At 49.2% G+C, this 8,725-nt stretch overlaps 1 pseudogene; it reads right to left on the reverse strand.

Moving 5' to 3' along the window:
- Positions 1 to 7,889: 7,889 nt before the first annotated feature.
- On the reverse strand, positions 7,890 to 8,369 carry LOC103655974 (pre-mRNA-splicing factor CWC21-like; annotated as a pseudogene).
- Between the last annotated feature and the right edge of the window lie 356 nt (positions 8,370 to 8,725).

The raw sequence follows: 8,725 nt of genomic DNA on the forward strand, positions 1-8,725 counted from the left end.
AGAGTTTATACTATTTGTGTTAGTTTAGATGTGACTTGCATTCATCGTGTCGTTTGTATATGTGTGTGTCAGCCATCGTGCTGTTAGATCTATTTGCAGGTTTTGGAAACCTCCCCGTACAGGGGAAGTGCTGCCGATTTTTTTTGACATGCTTGTTTATTTTTTACAAAGAAGATACTTGTCTTCCTAGCCACTGCAGGTCTGCCTGCACCGCGTCGCGTCGCCACTGCACCAACCCGCCACAGCCCCGCTAGCCTGATTCCACCGTCACCCTAGGTATAACCTCAATTTACGCATCATGGTCGTAGATCACGTAACCCAGTTAGGCGTCTCCCGTTCGAAAGAGATACGGTGTAGATATGCAGATCTTTGCATATCTACAAATGTATCAGTTTCGAATTGTCCACGTTTTTTGGACAGCCCGCGGTTGCCTAGATGGTGTTAGTTTCCATGCTCTACTCCGGTCCGAGACAGAGTTTCGGCGTCACCTCCTTGTTGTTCTCCGGACAATACACTCTCCCTGTCAGGACGTGTATCCGGAGAACAGCGGGGAGGTGCTGCCGAAATTCTATCTCGGATCGGAGTAGAGCATGGAAACTAACTCCATCTACGCAACCACGGGTGGGATTAGGACCTATCCTCACCTATTAGAAGGTACGAACGTAGTGTACATGCATTACATGTCTATATTAAACTATACTCGGTTATATATGTTAGAGGATGGAGGACCGTGAGTGGATGTACACGGGACGCCTTCGACGTAATGATGTCACCCCTGAATGGATTAGGAAGACCGATGCTTTCGTGGAACGGGCATATGGCGAAGCTGCTAAAGGAGCTAGCCTAGTCCCTTGTCCGTGCAGCAAATGTGACAACCGGAAAAGAAAACCAAAGAAGGCCATGATAGAACATATTTGGAAGAATGGATTTACGCCGGACTATACTCGGTGGATCTTCCATGGTGAAGCGCATCACACGAGAGAGGAGGTGGTGAGACAACGCGTCGAGGATTATGATGCTGATGCCGGGGTAGCGGACATGTTGAACGACTATCACGAGGCACAGTTCGCCGAAGGACGTACGGAGGACGAGCCAGAGGCGACCGCAAAGGCATTCTACGACATGTTTGATGCGGCACAGAAACCCCTTCACGGCATGACAAAGGTTTCTCAACTGGATGCCATTGGGCGTATAATGGCGTTCAAGTCGCAGTATAGCATGAGTTGAGACACCTTCGGTGGTTTGTTGACAGTTATTGGCAGCCTGCTTCCGGAGGATCACGTTCTGCCAAAGAGCATGTACGAGGCACAGAAACTCCTTCGTGCACTCAAGATGACGTATGAGCAGATACATGCTTGTCCGAAGGGCTGCGTCCTATTTAGGAAAGAACACACTGAGGCAAAGTACTGTCCGAAGTGTAAATCGTCTAGGTTCATGGAGGTAGACTCTGGTGATAGACAGATGAGGCAACTCGACATCCCCGTGACAATCATATGCCACCTTCCGTTCATACCGAGGATCCAGCGTCTATACATGACAGAGGAATCCGCGAAACAGATGACATGGCACAAAAAAGGCAAACGATACAATCCTGACAAGATGGTTCACGCATCCGATGGTGAAGCATGGACCCACTTTGATGCCATTCACCATGAGAAAGCCAAAGAGGCTCGTAATGTTCGTGTTGCGCTGGCCACAGATGGGTTCAATCCCTATGGAATGACTGCTGCCCCATACACATGTTGGCACGTGTTCGTTATCCCCATCAATCTCCCCCCGGCGTATGCTTTCAAAGACAGAACATATTCGTGTCGTTGATAATTCCTGGACACTCGGGGAATAAAATGGGCGTGTACATGGAGCCTTTGATTGATGAATTGGTCCGTGCTTGGGAGGAAGGGGTATGGACGTACGACCGAGCTACGAAGACAAACTTCAAAATGCATGTTTGGTACCAGTACTCCATGCATGACTTTCCGGCATATGGGCTATTTTGCGCCTGGTGTGTTCACGGTAAGTTCCCATGCCCAGTTTGCAAGGAAGCTCTTAGGTTTATTTGGTTGAAGAAGGGTGGTAAATATTCGTCATTCGATAAACATCGACAATTTCTCCCTCCTGACCATGCATTCCGACTAGACATCAAGAACTTTACGAAAGGTGTCGTGGTGACAGACCGCCCACCTGCAATGATGACTGGTGCCGAAGTTCGCGAACAGATAGATGGTCTCGTGGCCAACCCAGAAGGTGGTTTTGTGGGATATGGTGAGCAACATATGTGGACACATAAGTCGGGCTTGACTCGACTCCCCTATTATGATGACCTACTCCTTCCACACAACATTGACGTGATGCACACTGAAAAGAATGTCGCCGAGGCACTTTGGGCAACAATTATGGAGATTCCTGATAAGTCAAAGGATAACGTAAAGGCAAGAGTGGATCTGGCAGAGTTATGTGATAGAGCAAACCAAGAGATGAAGCCGCCTAGTGGTGGTAAGACATGGAGAAGGCCTAAGGTCGATTTCGTCCTGAGCAGGGCCCAGAGGAAGGAAGTACTACAGTGGATCAAGATGTTAATGTTCCCTGATGGGTATGCAGCTAACCTTAGTAGGGGGTGAACTTATCTACTCTGCGAGTCTTAGGGATGAAGAGTCATGACTTCCACATATGGATTGAACGAATTCTTCCAGCGATGGTTCGAGGCTATGTCCCTGAGCATGTCTGGCTAGCGATTGCAGAGTTGAGCTATTTCTTCCGCCAGCTTTGTGCAAAAGAGTTAGCTCGGACCATGATTGCAGACTTGGAAAGGATGGCACCCGTGTTACTGTGTAAGCTGGAGAAGATCTATCCACCCGGCTTCTTCAATCTGATGCAGCATTTGATTCTTCATCTCCCGTATGAGGCACGAATGGGGGGGCCGTGCAGGGACGTTGGTGCTATCCAATTGAGAGATGTCTAAAGACTATCCGAAAGAAATGTAGAAATAAATGCAAAATCGAGGCTTCCATTGCAGAGGCATACATATTGGAGGAGGTGTCAAACTTCACAACAACTTACTATGGTGACAAACTGCCGAGCGTGCATAATCCACCCCCTCGTTACAATGATGGCGACAATGAATCGAACCTCAGCATTTTTCGAGGGCAACTCGGAAGCGCGAGTGGTTCGACCACCAAGACCCTGAGACATGAAGAGTGGCGCCATATCATGCGATATGTATTGACCAACCTTGAAGAGGTGACGCCATACATGGAGCAATTTCTTCATGAATTCTGGCGTCGATCAAGGGACCCAACTCTACAGGAATATGATACCCTTCTTGGAAAGGGTGCGGGAAATGGATTGCCCGATTTCATTTCCTGGTTTAAACGTAAGGTACGTGCTTAGTTTGTCATTTGAAGTTGCTCTTACGTGCGAATAATATAACAATCTAGCGTGTTTGAACTTGCAGGCCAAAGAGAGCCGTCTATGAGTGCCGAGTTGAGACAAGTAGCCAATGGCTTTGCCTATAGGGTCAGGAAATTTTCTGGGTATGACGTCAATGGATACCGTTTTCGCACAACAAGCTACGACCAAAGTCGGCCCAATCGAAAAACCACGTGTTCTGGAGTCTTTACACCCGGGCTTGACGAGGTCGAGTATTATGGAAGAATTGAAGAAATATATGAACTCAATTTTTATGGTTCCAAACCTCTTACTCCAGTGATATTCAAATGTCATTGGTTTGACCCTGAAGTTACGAGACGGACACATTCTAATCTTGGGCTAGTCGAAATTCGACAGGATTCCATCTTACCAGGAGACGATGTCTATATTGTGGCCCAACATGCCACACAAGTGTATTATCTTCCATATGCGTGCCAAACGAAACAACATCTTAAGGGTTAGGATGTTGTGTATAAGGTATCACCGCACGCTAAATTACCTGTTCCAAACGATGAAGATTATAACTTAGACCCGGACACATATGACGGAGAGTTCTTCCAAGAAGATGGACTCGAAGGGCGATTTGAGATAGACTTAACCGAAGCGATCGGAATGGAAGTAGATATTGAAACGTCGGATGATGAAATGGTTGTTGATGAGGAGGATGAGGTGCAAAATGAGAATGACTTAGAAATGCTTGAAGGCAATGCCAATGACGAAATTGCGCCTTTAGATGGTGTTGACTATGAAATGGTTGATAGTGATGATGACACTTATGATCCGGCTAACCCGGACACATATGAATTATTTTTAGTCGATGTAATGCTATATTTCATTTATTTTGCATATGTTTCTAAATACATATTTTTTTATCTGTGTTTAATTGCTTACTCTTAATTGCAGGTTGTTGAACAAAGATGGTGGGCGGTGGGACGAGGACGAGGAGGGGGAGGGGGAGGGGGAGGGGGAGGAGGAGCACCCGTAGGACGGAGGAGGAGGCGCAGCAGGACGACGCCGTACAGCAGCAGGTGGAGCAGCAAGCCGCTGTCGATGCGGCACAGCAGGACGACAACGATGCGGCGCAGCAGGACGACGATGACGACGCCGCTCAGCAGGACGTCTCAGGTTCTGGCTCCTCAGGTTCGAGGAGTATCTACCTGCGAGGTCCCGCGAGTCTCCCTCTGTGACCCATACTTCGTGACAGACGTCCGCTGATACGACCTGATGGAGAGAGGTAGGTAACTTTAGATGTTGTTGCTGCTTTTTCATATTATATGTTCAAATTAATAATAGAAACTAATATTTTATCTTAATCAGTTGGACAGGTCTTGGATGATTTTGGAGACTGCAGGGGGTCACGGCCGCAACCCCAATGGCATCCTCGGCCTTCTATGCAGGGAACACTTCCCTGGACTTGTCGAGTACGCCGGAGTGACGAGCCCAGCATACACCTTCGACCACTACGCCGTCGCCCCCGATGCAGTAGATCGGGACGACAGACAATTCAACAACAAGGCGGAGCGGGTGAAGCAAGAGCTGTGGGTAAGTCTTCCTCGCACTATATTGTTTAATAAGTCGCATTTGTTGCATATTCTTGAAATAATGTATGGATACATCATCTTTGTATGTAGGATTTCTTCAGATGCGAGGCTGGATACGAGGCCAGGGCGGATGTGGTGGCTACGACGAGCTGTAAGAAGCTCGTCGTGGACATGCACTACGAGGCGCGCATCCAGGCCATCGTCACTTACCACGGCTCCGTCCTTGGGGAGAAGGTGACCAAGAAGGACGCCCGAACCATGTCGTTGACTCCGGACCAGTACTTGTAGGTAAATACAAAACTTTATTATTGGTACTAAATATGCTTAATTTTATCTTCTGATATGCCGTGTACTTGTATTTTTTTAGATGATTCCTCATTGGTGCGCCGCGCATCCTGAGTGCTGGGAGCAGATGGTGCAGAGGTGGTGCTCGGCCGAGTGGGACGAGGCGCACAACGCTAGCTGGGAACGACGTTTGATGATGCAAGGTCCCTCCCACCATCAAGGCAGCCGCAGCCTGGGCAAATACGCGGAAGCATGGGTACACGCTCTTTTTTTATTTAGGTATATAACTTTCGATTAGACATGATTTCTAACCATCTCGTTGGTTTTCTCGCAGTCGGCGGCACATGGTGGCGCGCCTTGCTCCACGTTCTCGGCATATGCTATGGCCCACAAGGGGAAGGCGACGTCCGATGTCACCTACAACCCGGATGATGGGCCCGAGGCGTACACCAACCCCGCCATCCACAGCCGCCTCAGTGAGTACACCGCCATGGCCAAGGAGGTCCATGGGCCAGATTACGATCCGAGGACCGAGGACATCGACGGAGATGTCCTCATGAGGTTCGGAGGAGGCAAGAGGCATGGGCGGTACTGGATTGCCGACGGGGCAATCGACTCGTCCTCCACTCCCACTCTCTCTCAGGTGCGAGCAAGGAGCACGAGCGCGAGCCCAGCCATACGACCTCGGCAGGACAGCTCACAGCATCGTATCCAGCAACTCCAGGTTATTCCTTATCTATTCATCGTTCATTGATTATTATATATCTTCTCTTTGCATTATCGTAACATTAGGGAGAAATATTACAGACTCAGCTAGATGATGAGAGGAGGCAACGTGAGGAGCTGGAGAAGAGGATGGCGGAGATGTTCGCGTACATGCAGAGCCTTGGCGCCGCACAGGGTCATGCTCCACCACCTCCGTTGTTCCCTGCAGCTGACCCTGCTGAGTTCACTACTCCTGTGAGTATCAAAATTTTAGTACTGCATGATATATATTCATATGTTCTCACACATACAATCTCTTCTCTGTGCAGGGTCAATCGGCGGCGTCGAACAACCCTCACGCTTCGTCCAGCCCTTCGCCGAACCAGTCCAGATGCCCACCTCGTTGATGATCTGTTTTGTGATGATCCAGACTTATATTTGTGAGTGTTGGTGATGTTAGTGATGATCCAGACTTATATCTGTTTTGTGATGATCCTGACTTATATTTGTGAGACTTATATTAGTGAGACTTTGTGATATATATGGTGTTGATCATAAACGTGTTCATTCTATGATGCGATTGATATATAATGTGATGTGAATGATATATATCTTTTGTTTGTTTGGATGGAACAACAAAAACAAATAAAAAGGGACATTCTGGTCACTTTGCCGAGTGTAACACTCGGCAAAGGGTAGCTTTGCCGAGTGCTATGACCTTGGCACTCGGCAAAGAAGGAAACCTGGGAACCGGTAAAGCCATCTTTGCTGAGTGCTGACCATGGCACTCGGCAAAGAAGGAAACATGGGAACCGGTAAAGCCATCTTTGCCGAGTGTTGTTGCCAAGGCACTCGGCAAAGTGACTGGCAAAGGGGCCCACTGGAGGACTCTTTGCCGAGTGCCAGTCCACTAGACACTCGGCAAAGAAGCCTCCTTTGCCGAGTGCCTACGAGAGCTCTCGGCACAGGGACTGGCGGTGGGGCCCACTGGACCCGTCTTTGCCGAGGGCCGCTAGAGCAGACACTCGACAAAATTAGCCTCTTTGCCGAGTGCCAAAGAAGACACTCGGCAAAGGATCTGTCACCGTCACTTGGCGCCGTGACGGTGACTTTTCTTTGCCGAGTGTCAAATGGCACTAGGCAAATTCTTTGCCGAGTGCCCGACAAAAAGTACTCGGCAAAGAGGCTGTTGCCGATGTACAGTTCGCCGAGCGTTCTTTGCCGAGTATTACACTCGGCAAAGCCTTTGCCGAGTGTAAAATAGCCTTTGCCGAGTGTCTGCGACACTCGACAAAGGAGCTGTGTCCGGTAGTGATAGCTGCAAACTATGTTCCCATTGACCAATGCAAGCTTTTCGTAGGACATCAATTCATCAAATCAATGTTGTAGAGATGACCATGGATGCTTGGCTTTGATTCCTTAGAAAAGCTCTAAATCATGGTATGCCGACTTTCTCACATTTGCACAAGAATGCATGAAATCATGGCATGCAGTTAACTATCCACATCCAAAGCTAGAAACTGGTGAATCACACCAGCTGCAAACGATAATTTTTGTTTATAAGACATGACAAAGTCAGTAAAAACTAGTTGTAGGCATCCATATAAAACAAACTACATGGAAGAACTGTCTTCCACCACCATCCACTCCATCAACATGCAGTAAAATAGACTGAAAGTAAAGCACTATAGATAGTCATACTTCCCATATGTGCAAAGCTTGGTACTGATAAATGATTTTACTATCCAAAAGATAAACAAATGCACGAACATATAAACAGAACCTACAATTCGAATATGGGAGACATCTATGTCTTATCATCCGTGTGACTTCACTGGAGATGTCTCCCATACTAATATACGTACTAGAAGCCACTACATCCAGGTCTGGATAGATAATCGACATCTGGCCTTATCTTCGGCAATCTGAAACCTAAATGACGCCAACAGATCCATACCCTCTAACAGGCAGAGGCGGTCGCCCGGTGCCACGACCGCTCCCTGCCTCATCCGCTGCCACGGCCGCGGCCTTGCGCGCCTCCGCGACGCGCTCCTCAATCTCGTCTTCGGTGTAGCCGTGCTCCTCGAGCGCGTCCCTGAGCACGAGCAGCTTGAGCTCGACTTGGCGCTTGCGGTCGTGCTCGAGGATCTCCTTGTTGGGCTTGCGCATCCCGCCGCCATCCGCGCCGGCGGCGTCGGGGGGCAGCGGCCTGTGGGGCCCGCCCGGAACCCCGCCGGATGTGAAGCGGGGCTTGACGAAGAACTTGTTGTTCTACGCGTACTCGTTAGTGCCCGACCCCCGCGCGGTCTGCAGCCCGATGCCGTTGTACATCGCGGCCGGCGGGCGGGGAGAGGCCGGATGGATCGGCGGCGGCGGCGCAAACTAGGGCAAGGGAAGCCTGGCTAGGTCGAGGCTTCGTGCTCGCGCGTTAGATCCGCAGTCCGGACGGGGTGAGGTGAGAAGCGAGGGGCGAGCCGGTTGGGTTATATTTCTGATTGTGGGCTGCCTGACTGCCTCGTGACTCCGAGTCCGTAGCCCCGGCCCCGGGTAGAGATGGCAACGGAAATTCCCGTTCGGATCTCTGTTCGCGCGAGGCCGCGACGGTCACCGGTCACGTGAGAGTATTTTCTCTCATCTCCGGCACTTTGACGAATTTATCTCCATGAGAATATATTTCTGTTAGAAATTGTAATATTTGAGGTACGTTCGGTTTATCTTTCTGAACCAAATTTACAGTTAAAAATTTAGAACTCCAACCAAACAGATGC

The sequence above is a fragment of the Zea mays genome, chromosome 4, assembly GCF_902167145.1.
Source record: "Zea mays cultivar B73 chromosome 4, Zm-B73-REFERENCE-NAM-5.0, whole genome shotgun sequence".
Classification (NCBI taxonomy): domain Eukaryota; kingdom Viridiplantae; phylum Streptophyta; class Magnoliopsida; order Poales; family Poaceae; genus Zea; species Zea mays.